The sequence below is a fragment of the Vigna unguiculata genome, chromosome 3 (genome assembly GCF_004118075.2).
Source record: "Vigna unguiculata cultivar IT97K-499-35 chromosome 3, ASM411807v1, whole genome shotgun sequence".
In the NCBI taxonomy this organism is placed as follows: Eukaryota; Viridiplantae; Streptophyta; class Magnoliopsida; order Fabales; family Fabaceae; genus Vigna; species Vigna unguiculata.
The window spans coordinates 15643404-15661047 of record NC_040281.1 but is presented as its reverse complement, the minus strand read 5'-3'; positions in this window follow the sequence as shown (position 1 = coordinate 15661047).

Sequence of the window (17644 nt, the reverse complement as noted above, 5' to 3'; positions counted from 1 at the left end):
TCGTTAGTTTCGTTAATCTTCGAACATATTCATCGGTAATATCTTGAGATGTTGATTTTCATGGTTTTGATTTTGCTGTGTCGTCAACATGGCATGTTACTACTACAAATTCATTTAAATTTCATACTAATTAATAAATAAATTAACGAATCTTTCTATTTAAATCTTTTCTTCTGTCTGGAACTTGAACAATGAATATACATGGTCAAAGAGAACGAAGGAAGGAAGAAACTATAAAGATTAACTGAAAAACAAAGCCTTGGAGCTTGCGCCATACGATTATTTTAAATAGGATTAAAAAATATTCATACCATATGGATTTATTCTCTGGAATAAAGTCAAACGATGTAATACGTTACCTATTATTCGATGATAAAATATTCTGTGCATATATTCATCACAACACAACCTATCTTTATGCCAAAAAGTATAATTAATTATTTTTAAATTACTTTTAAATTCGATTTTCATGTAAAACTATTAGACTTCATTATTTATTATTTATAGAAAAATATTATGTGATTATTAAATTTTGACAATTTTTTTTCAATTTTAGATATGAATTTTAAATGATTTTTTATTTTTTAATTTTTCTTGTACTCAATCTTTCAAAATAACTTAAATATGACACGTTATATTATAAAAAAAATTATCAAAATTTAATAGGTAAATTATCATTATTCTTATTTATACATATTAGGTGGTAATTTAGTAGACAATTTTGTAGACAAATTTTCTTTTTTTTTTTAAACACATTTAAGTTTTTCTTATACGAAAAATGTAAAAATGGAATAGATTAACTTACGTTGTATAAATGAAAGATGGACAAAAATGATATATTTCTTAATAATGAATAACACATATATTTGTACAATCAAAAGAAAAAAGTAAAAAATTGTGGACAAGAACAGGAGTTGAAAAATGAAGTGGAGTGATTGAACGTAGGAAGACATAGCAGTATTAAATGCAGAATGAAGCATGGGGATGTTGCAGTTACTAGCATCGGTGAAGTTGAGAAGGCATTGTTATGAAGTATTTTAGAGAGAGAAGTGTTTCTTGAACTATGGGTAGCCATGTGCAGTTGAGCTACTTTCTCCAACCACACATAGGTTATCAGAGAAGTTACCAGACAAAACTCCGCAAAAAAATGGTCAACAAAATTACATCCAACACACATGCCTCTTCTAGGTTTTACCTATCACACTCTCTTTTCTTTTTCTCTTTCTAGTTAATTAAATATTTCAATTTATGCATTTAAAAGGATATTTTATTACAACAAAGGAAAAATGGGTTAAGAAGAGAATGACAGAGGATAAAAATAAATTATATAATGGAAAGAGAAAAGGGAAAAATAGATTGTAAAACTTATTTTCTTTTTTATATATCGTGGATCGATATTGTTTTTAGGGTCAACAAATTCAGCACCACCATAGTCATTAATTATATAAGTTTGTATGTCTGTTTAGTTTTTGATTTCTTAATATGATTCCATGCACAAAGATACAGGTGACAGCAAAATCCATAACCACAACACAATTACTTTAAAACTATTCTCAAGGTACCTACCTATTCAAGTCTACTCAGTCCAAACTATGGTTATTTTTTTTCCTCCTAGTTTCTTAAGTTAGGAAAGAGTTTTAGACTTTATAAATAAGAGGTAATTCAAATGACTTTTAGCTAATAAGACTCGATTTATGAATTCTAAAATTTTAAATTTTAACTTCTTGAATTAAAAAATATTTAATGAAACTAATTAGAAAACAAGTTGATAAATTGTAAAATAATAGAAAAATATACAATTACATATTTTTTATCATATAAATAAAATTTGTACTTTTTAAATCAAGATTTTTTTTATTTGAATAAGTCGTTTTATTTAAATTAATTGTTTCGATGACTTAATTAAATTAAAATTTTTATTTGGGTTTAAAAGTTGAAATTTATTTTATTTATAAATTCATACTAATGTCACATTGAGTTTCTTTTTTATAATTTCCATTATGTAATGTTAATTTTTTTTTTTATTTGAATTTCACAACAACAAAAAACTTAACACAACTATTCAATATTCTTAAATACATTTTTATATTAAGCAAAATTAGTAAATAAGATAATCTTATGATCTAGGTAATAATTCAAAATAATAATAATAATAATATAGAAACTAAAACTAATAAAAAAATATTAATGAATGAAAATTGACCAAGTTACGATCTAAAATCTAGTTAAAGTAGTTTATAGTTTATAAAATATTAATATACTTGAAATATTTATAAATATGTTTTTTGTGTTAGTTAAACTAACTTATAAATTAGTAATATAAATTAGGTTTCTTAATCCCATGCTACTTTATTGATTTCTCCTTAATCTAATGTCTTTAAATAATTCCCACAGACTAGTGAGATTATTAGAAGTTGCACTAGACCACTTGTAGTTTTTATTTTTTATTTTTATAGTTTTTATTTAAAGATTAAAGATGGTTTGGCACAATGTGTATAGCTAGTGATGTCTGCAGCTACGATAATAAATCTCTGACAATGAGCTCTTCTCCACATTAATTCACATGCTACCTTTACATTCACTAAATTAACTTTCTTTATAAAAAGTTAAATCTATTATTTTCTTAATCAAGAAAACTCAGTGGATGTGTGTTATATTATGCAATACTGTGATTCTCTTAATTAGTTTATATTTGTTTATATCATCGCAGTGGAAATTTGGGAATTGGAAGAAACATCATATCATTGAATATAAGTGCAATTTAAGACATTTTATCCACATTTTTAATTGTGACAATTAATCTCTTAATATATAAGCAAACTCTTGTATTCTTTTAAGTAAAGAAGTTAATTAATTTTTAACAACGATGAACCCTTTTATACATGGATGTATTTTAACTAAAATGTAATAAAAAAAACATGTGATGTATGAATTGGGTATATATTATATTCAGTTATATCATTTTCAAATATTTTATTTCAATAATATAAATCTGATTATTTTTTTCTTATATTTAAATTAATTAATACTATTCCAGTGCGTTATATATGTATCCTTCTGCTGAATGGTATCCAATAACTCAAGAGGATATATATATATATATATATATATATATATATATATATATATATATATATATATATATATATATATATATATATATATATATATATATATATATATATATATATATATATATATATATATATATATATATAACAAAAAACTTTCATTTAATTATTCAAACAATTTAAGAGTAAAATTCAAAAAGCCATAAATCAAAATGTACATTACTTTATAATAACCTTTCTCTAAAACAAGGTCATTTACAAAATAAGTTTTTTTCCCGAAACAAATTCAAAGCTCCTCACTGTTGTGCATCTAAGTCAACATTTGCAACTTCCATAAATCGACATACATCATAGTAGTCAAAATGTTCAATAAAAAACAAAGTGAAAGTGAAAGAATCAATTTGTGGAACTTACTTGCATCTTGTGAGACAACATAGTTATGTTCTCATTATTTCAAAAACTTTATATGTCGCTTAACAATGTTAGGAATGAAACATAATGACAAAGTGAAACATGTGACTATCGACGAAGACACTCTATCTGGATAGATCCAGTGTTTCGACAAGTTGGTCGTCATGCATACAAGGAGTTGACTCATGGGTTAACTGATGTTGAATTCAACTTTGCTCATGTGCATGTGTTAATCAATTGTGTTGAAGTTCAATCGTACTTTGAGTATGTTCTAATCCCATTCTCTACAACCTATCAAGAAATTTTTATACTCACTAATTGTATTCATATCTAACAGCTCATTCTTTGTGGCTAAGGAAGTACTTGAAGGAACTGCCTCTGCTCGAATACACTCAAAGTTCCCTCATCAGTTCTAACATCAAGTATGAATGGTCCAATTAATTAAACAAATTGTTGCTATCAAAGTTGGTGTAACTCTTCATTGTGACAATTTCATAGGTTTATAACGTACCATTAAGTCCCAAAAATCAAGAGTTAAGTGATTTGAAAAATTAGCTCATGAGATGCGTCAAAGAATGACATACGTACTTTGTCAATGGGTACAAATTTCATATTATGCGTGGTCCAAAGGAAAGAAGACAATTAATTATGGTGTGTACATCAAGGGCCTTACAAAGGGCAGTTATGATGATTTTTATGGGATAATTCACAAAATATATGAGTTAGTGTACAACATTTGTACTTCTTCAAAGAGAGTAGTTGTGATTTATTGTGAATGGTTTAATCCTTCTATAAGTGGTAAAAGAGTGGATCTTAGGTATAACATTGTCAAACTTGAAATGAGTTGAAGATATCGATCATTTGATCTATTCATTCTAGCAAAATAATGTTAGACAAGTTTATATGTCCCATATCTAGCATTTCGGAGCATCGACAAATGTGGTTGGTGTGTTGCAATATAAACTAAGCCTAGGGGTCGCATTGAGTAAAATGAGGTGGAAGATGATATCCCCTACCAAGTTGATGAAATGTCACATGTGTAAGACCTAGGAAAATAATTAAAATTTCAATAAAGGTAGTCTGGGTGTGGGAGATATTGTTTAAATTAATAAATAATAGTATATACGAAAGTGAAGAGTATTATAGTTGGTTAGAGCCTTGTTATGTGTTAGAGGTCATGTGCTTGATTTCTACCATATGCATTTGATGTGTTATAGTTTTTTTTTTCTGTATTTATTTTAGGACATGTTATGTGGGTGTAATTATTTTTGTAATCTTTGTTTTGCATGTGTATGGAAAGATAAATGTGATATTTTGTATGGTTTGGAGTGTTGGTTTGGAAATTAAAAGTAATGAGTTCGAACCTTGGCTAGAGCAAAAGTATGTTAGTTTTCTTTTTAGAATTTTTGTGATATGTAGGAAGATGAAGAGTTGAAGGTAGATTACATTGATCGATCCTTGCTGCCACGAGTGTTTACTCGCCCATCCGACTATAGGCCACCACCTATAGTCCACACGTGGGAATAATCTTGTCACTACAACAATCCGTAACACCAAGTGGAGTTCTCAATACGAACCGTAGTCTGTAATTATCCCAAGACTACCAAACTCGTCAAATATTACCGATGAGGGAAATCTTCTGGAACCCATTTGTACGAGCCATGATCTTGCACATTCTACTGGACTTCCAAAACCACCAAGCTACAATCTTGAGTAGCCACATGTTACCCAAATACAAGTTACACTCGTAACTGGGCCCCCAACAAAGCATCACATCAAGACCTCCCTCCGAAGCTATGTAGAATCCTCCACGCGATTCAACTTTGCACCCACAACCGCTTGGTGCATCACACCCGTCTCCTAGCGTTGCTTGGTTCCAGACCGCCTGGCAGAACCCACACGCCGCCAAGCGACAAGCGCCTTCCAGTACCTCTATCAGTCCAATTTCGCCTGGCGGGATCACCCCTGCCGCCAGGTGCTACGCGATTCCAATGGCCCTTGCCATTGTTTGGATCTCTATCGCTTGACAGCTCGTCTCGCGTCGCTAGGCGCCATACCAGTATCACAAATGCTACTAGTTTTGGCATTTTAGATAGATCCTAAAAGACCTCAAACATTCAATATGTAATTTATAACACAATGTCAACTATCCAGTCATACTCATATGCCTGAATCACACTTCAACACATTCATGGTTTCACAATTTATGTCATGCGATCATTTAATTATCAAGGTAATTCCTTAATGCATGGTTGATAGAGGCCGTACCCCACCAAATTAAAACATATTAAATGCAGTACATGAAAGTGAACCAAGTCGTCTCCCAACGACCAATATTTTCATTCAAAGCGAATTTTCCAGATGAACACAACAATAAAACATAGGGGGGTTTTGGCAGATTCACACAAGTTTGCTAAATTCTAATCAAAACTGAATTAAACACACAATTCAAAACGTACTGGTCCCTTGATTCCACTGAAAATCAACCAATCACAGGTTACTAAATCAAGTCTCTTATCCAATTTACTCTCATGAAATCTGAATTAATCAACTATGCGAAAATTAACACAGTTTCATTATGCCATTAAGCATAGCACACATCCTTCTTTCAATTTCACACACACACACAGATTAAGCAACTGTGGCCAAAACCCGAACTCACTAAGCATGACAAGGATTCTGAAATTTTGCAAAATATGAACCCACAATTAAGCATCACAAATTCCATTTCAAAAGCTACGAAATTGAATAGGATGAAGAGAAATTGGGAATTGGAGTGCATTGCAAAACATCAACCTCATGGTTTCAATTCAGTTTCTTCAAGGAACCAATACGAAAAACTTAGCTATACATGGAAAATGAACAATCAAACACTTCAAAACTCCAATAACAAAACAGAATCAAGAACCCTATTTTATGAAATCTGAAAAACGCAATTCAAGAGCAAAAATAGAGATTTCAAAGCTTAAATGGAATGCAAAACGGTGTTGTCATATATAAATGCGAAAACCCCATGAATGGGTATTGTTCCAAGTCAATAAAACTCACAAAACGAACTACCCAAGCAAGAAAACGAATTCCAAACGTAAAACCCTCAATGGGTGCTGTCAAATATGCATAAAAACGGTAAAATATAACTTAGTTACATACTCCAAATCATCACACATTCATGCATATATTTAACTTAGTTACATACTTAAATTTTATCCTCACACCCTATGCCCAATTACACAGTATTACGCACATAATTTCTAGATAATCACACAAGAACATGCAACACTAAAATATAAACAAATTTCTCATCTGCATTGATGTGTCACCTGGTGGTAGCACATGAACTGCCGTCAAACGGTGCATACCATTCTGGGAAAATCCCAGATTTTTCTGTACCTACGAGAACCCTTGAACCCCCAATCACCAATTCTAGCACGCATTTTGACATAATTTTAATGTTCAAAATCCTATATTGTTTATGCTTGTTCGATTTAAGATTATTTTCATGAAACATATCACAAATCATGAACCAAGATCACGTTTATTGATCCCTAACCCCAACATTAACCCTAACCCCCAATTATTCATGATTCATACTAATTTCATATAAAAATTCACTCGCAGGCAAATATCCACATTTAAATTCACATTCACATACATAAAGAATAAATTCAAGCTTCTCAAATATCACAAAAACCACAATAGACCATGAACTGGGCAACCCAAGTCGCCTGGTGAACAACAGGTAGTCGCCAGCCGATTCATAGAGAAAACCCAGAAAAATTGGTTATGGAGCTTAAATCGCCTAACAGGTCTTCAATGCCGCTAGGCGGTTTCTAGAATTTTCCAAAAACACAAACAGTTTACACATTTTTAACAAGATTCAAGGACCACGGACATATAAATTAGTCCAAAATCATACAATCCATAAGAAAACACATAGTAAAGCTCTCCTAACTTGGAAATCACACTAAAATTGCTCCAATATCATTCTTCTTCGCTCCAACAGTGAACTCCACTCTTGAGACCTTCTTCCCGCCGTCTCCCACTCTCCTCACTCAATTTTTTAGGGTTCTAAACTGCCTAGTTGGAAGCCACATGAAATTCTCTTCTTCTCCCTCTTTCTCTAGCCCTAAAACGAATTAAATTAAATTAAAACAAAATTAAGTTTGAATCAATGGTTTGATTGGGTCCTTAATGTCTTATTAAGTTTCATTTGTGTTCAGGTTCATAGTACTTACATTCAACTCTTCATCTACTCAACTTCGTCCCTCAAGGCATCATAAAAAAAATAAGATGTTATGAATTTACTTTATCCAAGGTTCGAACCCATCACCATGTAATTACCAAGCCAATGCACAACCATTCATCCAATTCATGTTTCATGATAATTCTTATACATTTAGGATTATATTATCAGTCAACATAATCAAACATATTATTAAAATATTAAGCAATCAAAATATCACACAAATGACATACACGGGACTTAAACCCAAGTCCTCTTAACAGAATCAAGTACTCTCAACCACTTAAACTAGTACTATTCCACATCATAAACCTTAACATTATGTCATAAAGATTCTCACTATTTGTATTTATTAAATAATTATTTATTTAATTATTTAAATTTCTTGGGTCTTACAAGGTGTAACTTTGTTTATCAACAGAGGACACTAAGATTTCCAATGATTCTTCTATTTGCATTAAGAACACTCGTCAAAAGCAATTTTACCAGCATGTTGTTTCTATTGAGCTATAGTAGAAGACCTATTTGAAGCTACAAAAATAAATGGTGATGAGCGAAAGCTCGCAGAAACTCGTTGGACTCGCATTTTGACGGTGGAAATCCTCACGAAGCTTCCAGATCTCGATTCTTCAGATATGATCGAACGAAGACAACAAAAGGCTTGAAATGGTGATGGTCTCACCAAGCTCCTTCGGTGGAGTTCAGAAACTTGGTAGATGCAACCCTAGGTTGAATCTCTCAACGAGAAAGTGAACTAAGACGAGAATGTGCAAGCTGTGATTTCATTCAATCATCAAAGTTGAAAACATTACAAACGATCGGTCTACCTTTTATAGATGAAAGGCGGCTGTGAAAGTGTTTAACAGAAGAGAAAGGAAGAAAGGAAGCGAAAATCGTCTAACAACAAAATCCTAATGATAGAAAGGATAACGACCCTTTTGTGGGAACGAAACCCTAACAACTAAATAGATCGAGAAAGAAGGAACCCTAGCTGACGAACTTGATCCTTTAATTGGGGAAGACTGGAATGCGTTGTTGGCCCAAAGATGGTTGTTGTCTTCATAGGCACTGCTAGAAACAAAAGGAGGCCCAATAGAAGACATGGGCTTGCTGAATTAGAATGCACCCTGGGTCACTTGAGATGCGCTGGTTGTACATTTAATTCGGCTTCAGGCCTAGTGCCAACTCACGTATGATGCTGGATGGAGAAAAGGTTATTTGTGGCCCACTCATGTTTATTATGGCTGAAGATGTTGGCAGCATTGATGCTCATTGGGCTGCATTTAAAAAGAGCCCAATTTTGTAGACATAAAGATATTAATGGCCCAAAGATTCAAGGCCCAAAACAAACATTTATTTCATTAAAAACAAACACATGTAAAGATAAATGGGCCTGGTCATGACCCAAGCTGAAAAGCCCTTTAGGGTGATATTCATTAGATGGAGTGGAAGAAGGACTAGTCTTGTGATCATTATGAGTATAAAGTCTAATTTCCTCTACTAATAATAACAACATCATCAATAGAAGACGAGGGTTACGATGCAAAATTGAACCACACAAACTTTCAAAATCACTACATAAGGCCATAAGAAATATAACCAAATGTTGTGATTCCCTACGAATAATATATAGTGTAAAAGCACTCAATTTTGCAGGCTCAGTGAAGGCAAGTTGATCCCATGGGGTTGTCATGGTAGAATAAAAGTCATGAATGTTCATGTCATTTTGCTTCAATGCACAAATATTTGTCTCAAGTTGATATTGTTTGTCAAAATTATACAGTCGAGATAAGTGATCCCATACATCCTTTGAAGTATCATATTTTCCCAATTGAGCATCAATCAAGTGTGTGATAGAATTATTGACCCAAGTGATAGCATAATTATCAACTTTGGTGTCAATTGGTTTTGCCTTAACACTTGAAACATAACCCCACATGGACTTTTCAAGATAAAATCTTTTCATAACATAACTCCAGTAGGAATAATTCTTACCATTCAATTGCACATTAATAGACTGAAAAGAATCATCTTTACCAATTGTCATAAAAAAATGAGTACAAAACAGAAATGTGAACCACACAGCGGAAGCAATGAACAAAAACAGAATATGATCCCAATACTAGAGGATTGCAAATACCTGGTCAAATGCCTGAAAATTTGCGAAAGAGGGTTAGGGGTTAGGGTTCAGGAAAGAGGAACTACTGCAAGAATTTCTTCTCAATCATAAAATTTGCGAAATAGGCTTAAGGCTTAGGGCCAAGGGTTTAGAAAATAAGAACTACTGTAAGAATCTCTTCTCAATTATAAAAGTTGCGAAAGAGACTTAGGGCTAAGGGTTTAGAAAAGAGAAACTACTACAAATATCTTTTCTCAATCATGGATGTTTGGGACTCTTGAAACTATGTAGAAAACAAAGAAATATATAAAGAATGGGATGGTGTATTATTGAGTATGTATAAAATGTTACATGAGGTGTGATATATATACACACACAAAACTAACCCTAGAAGTGACAAGTAAAAGGGCTTAAAACATGGGCTTATTCTAATAGTATTGATGTGGCATTTAGGTTTAAAGATTTGGGGAAGTAATTTTTAGTAAGTGTTAAACTTTTGGATACGAAAAGAATAGAAGTTTGTGGTGATGGAAGTTAAATAAATTGCAAAAATTGTCATGCATAGGAGCTTAGAAAAACACATATAAAACGAAAGATCAAAAGTAATGAAATTAATGCTCATGCTTTTTTCTTTGTTTTGTGTTCTTGTTGCTTATTTTTGTTACTCTACTTAGTTTATTCTCAGTTTTTGTTTTTTATGACAGTACTTCATTCTTATATTAATGAATGTAATTTGTTTAATTATCAATAAATATATGTTTTCTAAAAATTTCCTATGTTTTCTTCTTCTTTTTATAATAACCAAAGGTGCAAAAATGTAGATTTGTTTTACATATTGCCTTACATGAAAGTTGTGCTAAGTTGTATGAAGTTATTCATCACAAAAAAAAAGGAAAAAAAAAAGAGGAGATCATTGATAAACTAAATCAATAGTGTTGATGCTTGAAGATTTAATTTTACTTTTATGTATGTTGATTATGAACCAAAATATTAAGTGATTATAACTTTCATGTACAAATGAGCATGGTTCATTCATTCATAAATGATTATGTTAGAATTTACATGACATTCATCATAAGCATTGATTTAAACATCACTTAGAAGTTGCATAACTGATTATCTTTAATATCAATCCATTATCTTTCAATTTATTCCGAAACACGTATATATTAATTAATTATAACAAAAAAAATAGTTAACTTGTTATTGTTATGTTTCTAAAATCAATTAAGAGAAAAATAATCAACTAAGTGAAGATGTAATCTAATGTTTCATAAAGATGGTTTGTATTTAATTTAATTGATTGGATGTTGAAATAATCAAATTTAATTTTCTTTTTTTCAGATATAATGAAGAACATTATAATCAATTATCATTAAATTTAATAGATTCAATTTTCTTAAAAATACTTTTTCAGTAAATTGTTTCTATATTTGGTGATGTATCATCCTAAATTTTTCTTAAATATGTATATACTTAACAATCTGATATAACTAATGATATATATATATATATATATATATATATATATATATATATATATATATATATATATATATAACATCCAATTGTGTTAATTAGGGTCATTATAAACCAAACACAATAACAATTTAGAGTTTCAGTTATGCCTACTAAATACATATTCATCCTAGAAGACTAGAAGTGCTCCTATTTATATCTTCAAAGCCTTGTATCAAAAATTCTTCCTCATTTCTCTATATCTCTACTTCTCAATTACTCATAAAGTGAACCTTCTCTTTAAAGTCCAACATAAAAACTCACAAAATTTCCAATCTCAAACATGTATTATCCAATGTCAAACCACATTGTTCTATCCAAACATCTTAGTTAACAAAATTCAGTCCCTAAGACACACACAATTCACATTCATCAAATTATATATCAGGTATCAAGCCACATGGCTCAGCCCAGTGACTCAAACAACAAAAATAATTCTAGACTCTGCTTCCGAAAGACTAGTGTATTAAATGGACTCGTAAAACTCTACAACTGTCATGCTTGCTACCAAAACCGTCATTGATATTCCATCACCCAAGACCAATGTCTCCAAACCAAGTCATGACAGGGTTAACCCCATTAGTTCCCTAAGTATGATTCTCTTTCATATTCGTATCATATTGTCTGTCATGTGGAGTTAAACACTAGTTGAGTCAAGATAGTCTCACATCCAAAGTCTCATTGAATACATTTTGACACCCTAAACATTAGTATTTTCCCGTGAAAATAACTACTAGGACTCAACCACACATCATTACTTCAAGCAAGGTTTTAAAGTTAATCATTTACAATATTTGTATTTAGAGTTGTCGTTAAGTGCCACTCTTTTGGAAATAACTAATTGGACTACTAATATCACACAAATTTTCACAAACATTCCTATGTTAGCATGCAAAACTCAATTTAGTGCAATTTAAGTTATTTCAACTAGCTTATGTAAGTTTTGAAATGGTTGAAATCGAAGAAGGGGGGAAGGGGGTTGAATTGGCTAGTTAAAAAATTTAGGTAACTTTTAAAGGCTAAAAACTATCTTTTATTGAATTAACTCAACCAACAAGTAAGGATGCAAACACCTCTTGATTGTACACTTTCAACTGATCAAAAACAGAGTTAGTCGATTGATTTTATTAAACTGATGTAGTACTGATATAATCAATTGATTGAATCACAAAAATAGTCAACTAAAATACTGGAAAAAATGCAAAAATACAGATTCCTGATTTAAAGCAAGATCAATATAAAAGATTAGTCAAGACAGGTTCCAATGAGTTATACAAACATGATCAATGCTGCAGATGATGCCAAAACACTCAAGATTGTCAAAAAGATGATTTAGATCACAATTCTTTAAACTTTAAATGATAATGCGAGAGAGAAAGGTTAGAGAAAAGAGTAATGCATAAGATTTTTATACTGGTTCACTCAAACCTGAGCTACATCTAGCTGGTCAAGGCAACCTGAGCCTGACTTTGCACTATTTCAAAATATTTACAAAGTTTACACCCTTACACTTTCAAAATATGCAAAATCACACACAAAAGACTCTTGAATCACACAAGAATCATACCAGCACAACAAGACACCTCTTGCATACCTGAAAAACCACTAGGAACACACACAAAGCTTGAGAAACATCAAACCTCAATGGTAGCACAACCCTGCCTACCACAACCACCTTCTCCAAGCTTCAAACACGGAGCCAAAAGCTCCAAGAATTGATCAATCTTCACCAGCTACAATTTGTATGCTCACGAAAGAGAGAGAATTACCAAGTTTCCAGAATGATTTTGCGTTCTAAAATGGTCTTCTTACCTCTCTTTCAAAAAATACATCTCTTATAGTCAAACTGTTACGAAATTTAACAGATTGATTTTCAAATCAATTGGTGGATTTCACTTAACTTAAGTGAAATCAGTCGATTAAAAAATAAATCAACTGATTCAATAAGTCATAGTTTAAGACACTGCAGCTAACCTTTTAATCTATTAAAAATCCATTCAACATTTTAATCTGTTAAAAATCCATTCAATAAATTAAAAGACACATTTTAACCTGTTGAAAAATATTTCAATAGATTAAAAGGCACAATAAAGACCATATACATCTAATAAATACTAAATGGTCTACAAAGTGAATTATAATCTTTTCCCCATGATTGATCCATATAGAGGGCATGCATATAAGGTTTGATCAACTTGAGCAACATCAAATATCCATAACTTCATCAATGTAGGCATGATTCCAAAGCAATGGCTTCAAGTTACTTCAACAAAGCTTCATCAAATCTTCAAGTAACACACCATCCAGGCTACGCATGTCAACAACTTAGGATGTTTCTCAACCTCTTCTAACACTTAAAAACAGTTTACACAAGTCATAAAACAATATCTATCCTCACTCTGATAACTTTTATACATTGGTAAAGTTTTACTTAAAAAATGTTCCATGATAACATTCAAGTAAAACGATTATTAGAATTGAAATCAAAGTACTATACCAGCAACATTCAAATAAGCTAGACACAATGTAATCAATATATCATAAAGTCACCAAAATCACATTCATTCTTCAATTTTATAACTTGTTCCTCTAACCAATGATGGACCTTATATATGACATAGGGAGCCATGGCTCCCCTAATTTTTTTTATTTAATTTTTTATATGCATTTTAAATTATTTTTATATTATTTATATTAATTTTTTTATTTTCTTTTTTAAACTTTATGCATGGTTATTTTTAAAATAAAATTGTATCAAGGTTAAATTGAAAAAGTTAAGAAATATTTTGAATCGATCAATTTTTTCTTTTGAATAAATTAAATTTCTACTTTTTCTATAAAACAATTTGTTTTATTCTTGTATGTGATAAATTTGTCTATTGTGTATCACTTGAATGTGATAAATTTATCTTTTTTTTTTAAATAGATGATGAGTAATGAATTTATATTAGAAGAATTTATAATAATGAGTAAAATAATTGATTTTTCCCTTTTCAAGAGAAAGACTTGTGATAGATATAAAAAAAAAATGCATCAATCAAACCTTAAGAATTTCATGTGAATCTAATAATTAAATACAATGAAAAACAATTTTCTAAAATTTTTATAGTTAAACAAAATAAATTTAAAAAACGTATAATTTAACACCTCCAAATTTTTTATCCAAGATTTACCAGTGTCTCTAACCTCTAACCATTGTCTTACAAACCTCCTCACATTAACAATATCAACCCACAAAACAATTTACCCCTCCCAACATTTTTAATCTTTCCAAGTTCCCCAGCACAATAACACTACTATCAATCCATCTTAGCCTAGATTCAAATGACAATATCAATTTCAATGCATTCCTCCACACCAAATATTATATACAAAATTACATTCATCACAATTTCATAAAAATTAATTATAAATCTGATCAATAAGTCAAGACACATAAAAGTTTATTAATATAATACATATTTAACATCTAGAGATCTAATTTCATCATATATACTTAATTCTAATTTGTTTTAGAAACAAAAATCTAGTCATAACCCACCCTTTCATTACCATTTCTACTCTACGTTGACACATTACTCAAGACTCATAAAACATGACTTTTATTCATTCTTCAGCAAAATTTTCCAGGCCAACAATTTAAGCCTTTCATCACTCTACAACATTCCAATACCCAAAATTGTTTTCCACGCAAAACACAACATAACACCTAAAACCTCAAAATTTCATTCAATTGAACTTTCTCTCAATTTTCCATTTTTTACGATTAGCATTTTTCTAATTAAAAATAACAAACTAAATGAATAGTTTATCTTACCTTAAAGGAAGATTCTTAGCAATGTTTTTTCTTTATACAACTTCAAAACAAAAGATTGTTATATCTACACAACAAAAGCCCCATCAACCATCAAATATGATTTTATGATCCCATAAAGTTAGATTTGTTTAGACGATAAGAAAGTACATGCAACCAAAAAACCCACATGCAAGAGGGATCGTGGGTGTTTCTCTCTTCCATTTCTCTTTTCTTTAATTATAAACACTAAAAAAAATTGGCTCCAATTTAAAATGATTAAAAATGAAAAATATCTACTTAACTTTGAAATATGTTTGGTTCTTTAATAATTCAAAAATCATTATAATTATTTATTGGATTCTCACATGTGATATCTCTTAAGATGTGTTCAAGATATTTTAATTTATATCTTGTGTAATTAAATGTTTTGCATGCAAACTAAAGTGTCTCTGTAATATGAATTATCAAGATAGAGTAAACAAATGTTGAGGTTATTGTAATTAGACGTAGAAGTAGGTATATTCAAACAAATTTAAAAGTCTTTTTTTATTATTCTTATCCCTCGTCTCTTATATTTCCTTCTTGATATATTTCTCAATTTTCATAAAACAAAAATCTTCTTAACTAATAGATTCAATAAAAGGTTTCTAAGACATATTAGTTGTTTACGAAAAGTTTTAAAACAAAAATTCACCTTTTATATATTTTCTTTTCTTCCAACAAAAAACAAATGATCATACCACGCTTGATGATGTTATCATCCAATGTTAACCTGTTATGAAAAGTACGCTAAATAAGAAAAGAGATAGAAGAAGGAATAAGTTTGCTCCAACCTACTAAATCATTCATTGTGCTAGGTTGAACAAAACAAGATTATAAGCAATTTTATGACTAAATTAGAGATTGCAAGAGTGAAAAGTAAGTCTTCGAACTAACTAAATCAAGTATAGGAAATTGTTTGTTTGATAAAAAGTGTAACTTAGCCACCAACTTCTTGTGAAAATAACTAGGAATCCCAAGTCAATCAACTTTAGGAACAATCAACCATTTATTCAGAAAAGAAAAAGTTAACCCTTTTGACCATAATGCTAGATTTAATGCCAAAACACCATCCTTGATAGATAGGCAAGATTGCTTCCAAAAATTAGTGATCAAAGTTAACATTGATTGTCCAAATAAAGTTTTTGATCCAAGACTCCATGGTTTTTAATCCAAATAAAGTTTCTGATCCAATCAAACCTTTAGAGAAACTAAGTATCAGCCGCAACTTTCTTCCTATATAAAACCTTTTTGTTTTTATATATATTGACTTGCTGACAAATACCACCTTCATAGGATTGGAAAAGATGCTTGCAAGTTATACTTGGTAACCCTACAAAAAATGATAAAATCATAAACATAAAATATGGGTAGGAAAACTCATTCCACAAGGTCCTGCAATAGGGATCAAAACTATGTTGCTGTGACACAGTATAGCAATGGCACTACTAAGAACTTCCACTACAAGACAAAAGAAAATAAGGTATACTGAATCCCCTAATCTAACTCATCTACAAATTTTACCATTGACCAAAATAAAAATTTCGATAGAAATCAAACTGATGCAAAACTTGCAAAATAAAAATCTCTGTTAAGAGTGTCAAAAACCTTTTTGTATGTTGAAATTAAAAATGCACCATAAATTGGTAAAAGGAAATTTATCATGGAACAAACCAAGTGGCTGACGCAATTGCATGCCATTGTATGTCCCATTAATGAAAATTTTAGAATCTTTGATTTTACGCCAAATTTGTTAGCTTTATATTTTTTGGCTGACTCTTCTGGATTAATATTTTATTGATTTTTAGTGTGGGACATATGAATTGACATAATTATATAAGAAAACTTAATTATATTTTAAAAGTGTATATTGCTTATAAAGCTATGTTAACAATTTCAATTACTGTCATTTTAGCATAATTTTTCCAAACTAAAACTACAGAAATTTGCATAAAAGAAACACTTTTTCAACACAGACCGAATGGAATATTAACTTCATTATCAATTGAATAAAAAATTAAACATAAATTATCTACAATAATTTTTAAAGTACTTTTTTCATATTAAAAAAATTAAAATTAAAAAGTTATCCCAACCTAAATATGCGTGAATCATCCCCCGATAAATAATTATTATTTCATAATAAATATGGGTTTAGGACCCAGGGAGTTTCAAATATAGTCCAACCCTTCACGTGCTTAATTCCCATCTGGGAAACATAATTCAGAAAGTTTCTTCATGATCAAGTCAAATCAATCAGACAGTCACAAATAACAAGTTAAAAATATTTCTAGATCATTAGTTTTCAAACAAAAAATCTATATCACTAAATATAGAAAGTAACTGTTTTTAAATTCTGATCGAACATTAATGGAACTGAATTCTTGGTCAAAGAAGGATTCATGTTGATGAACCCAGTAATATTTACCATGTCACTGCAGAACCAT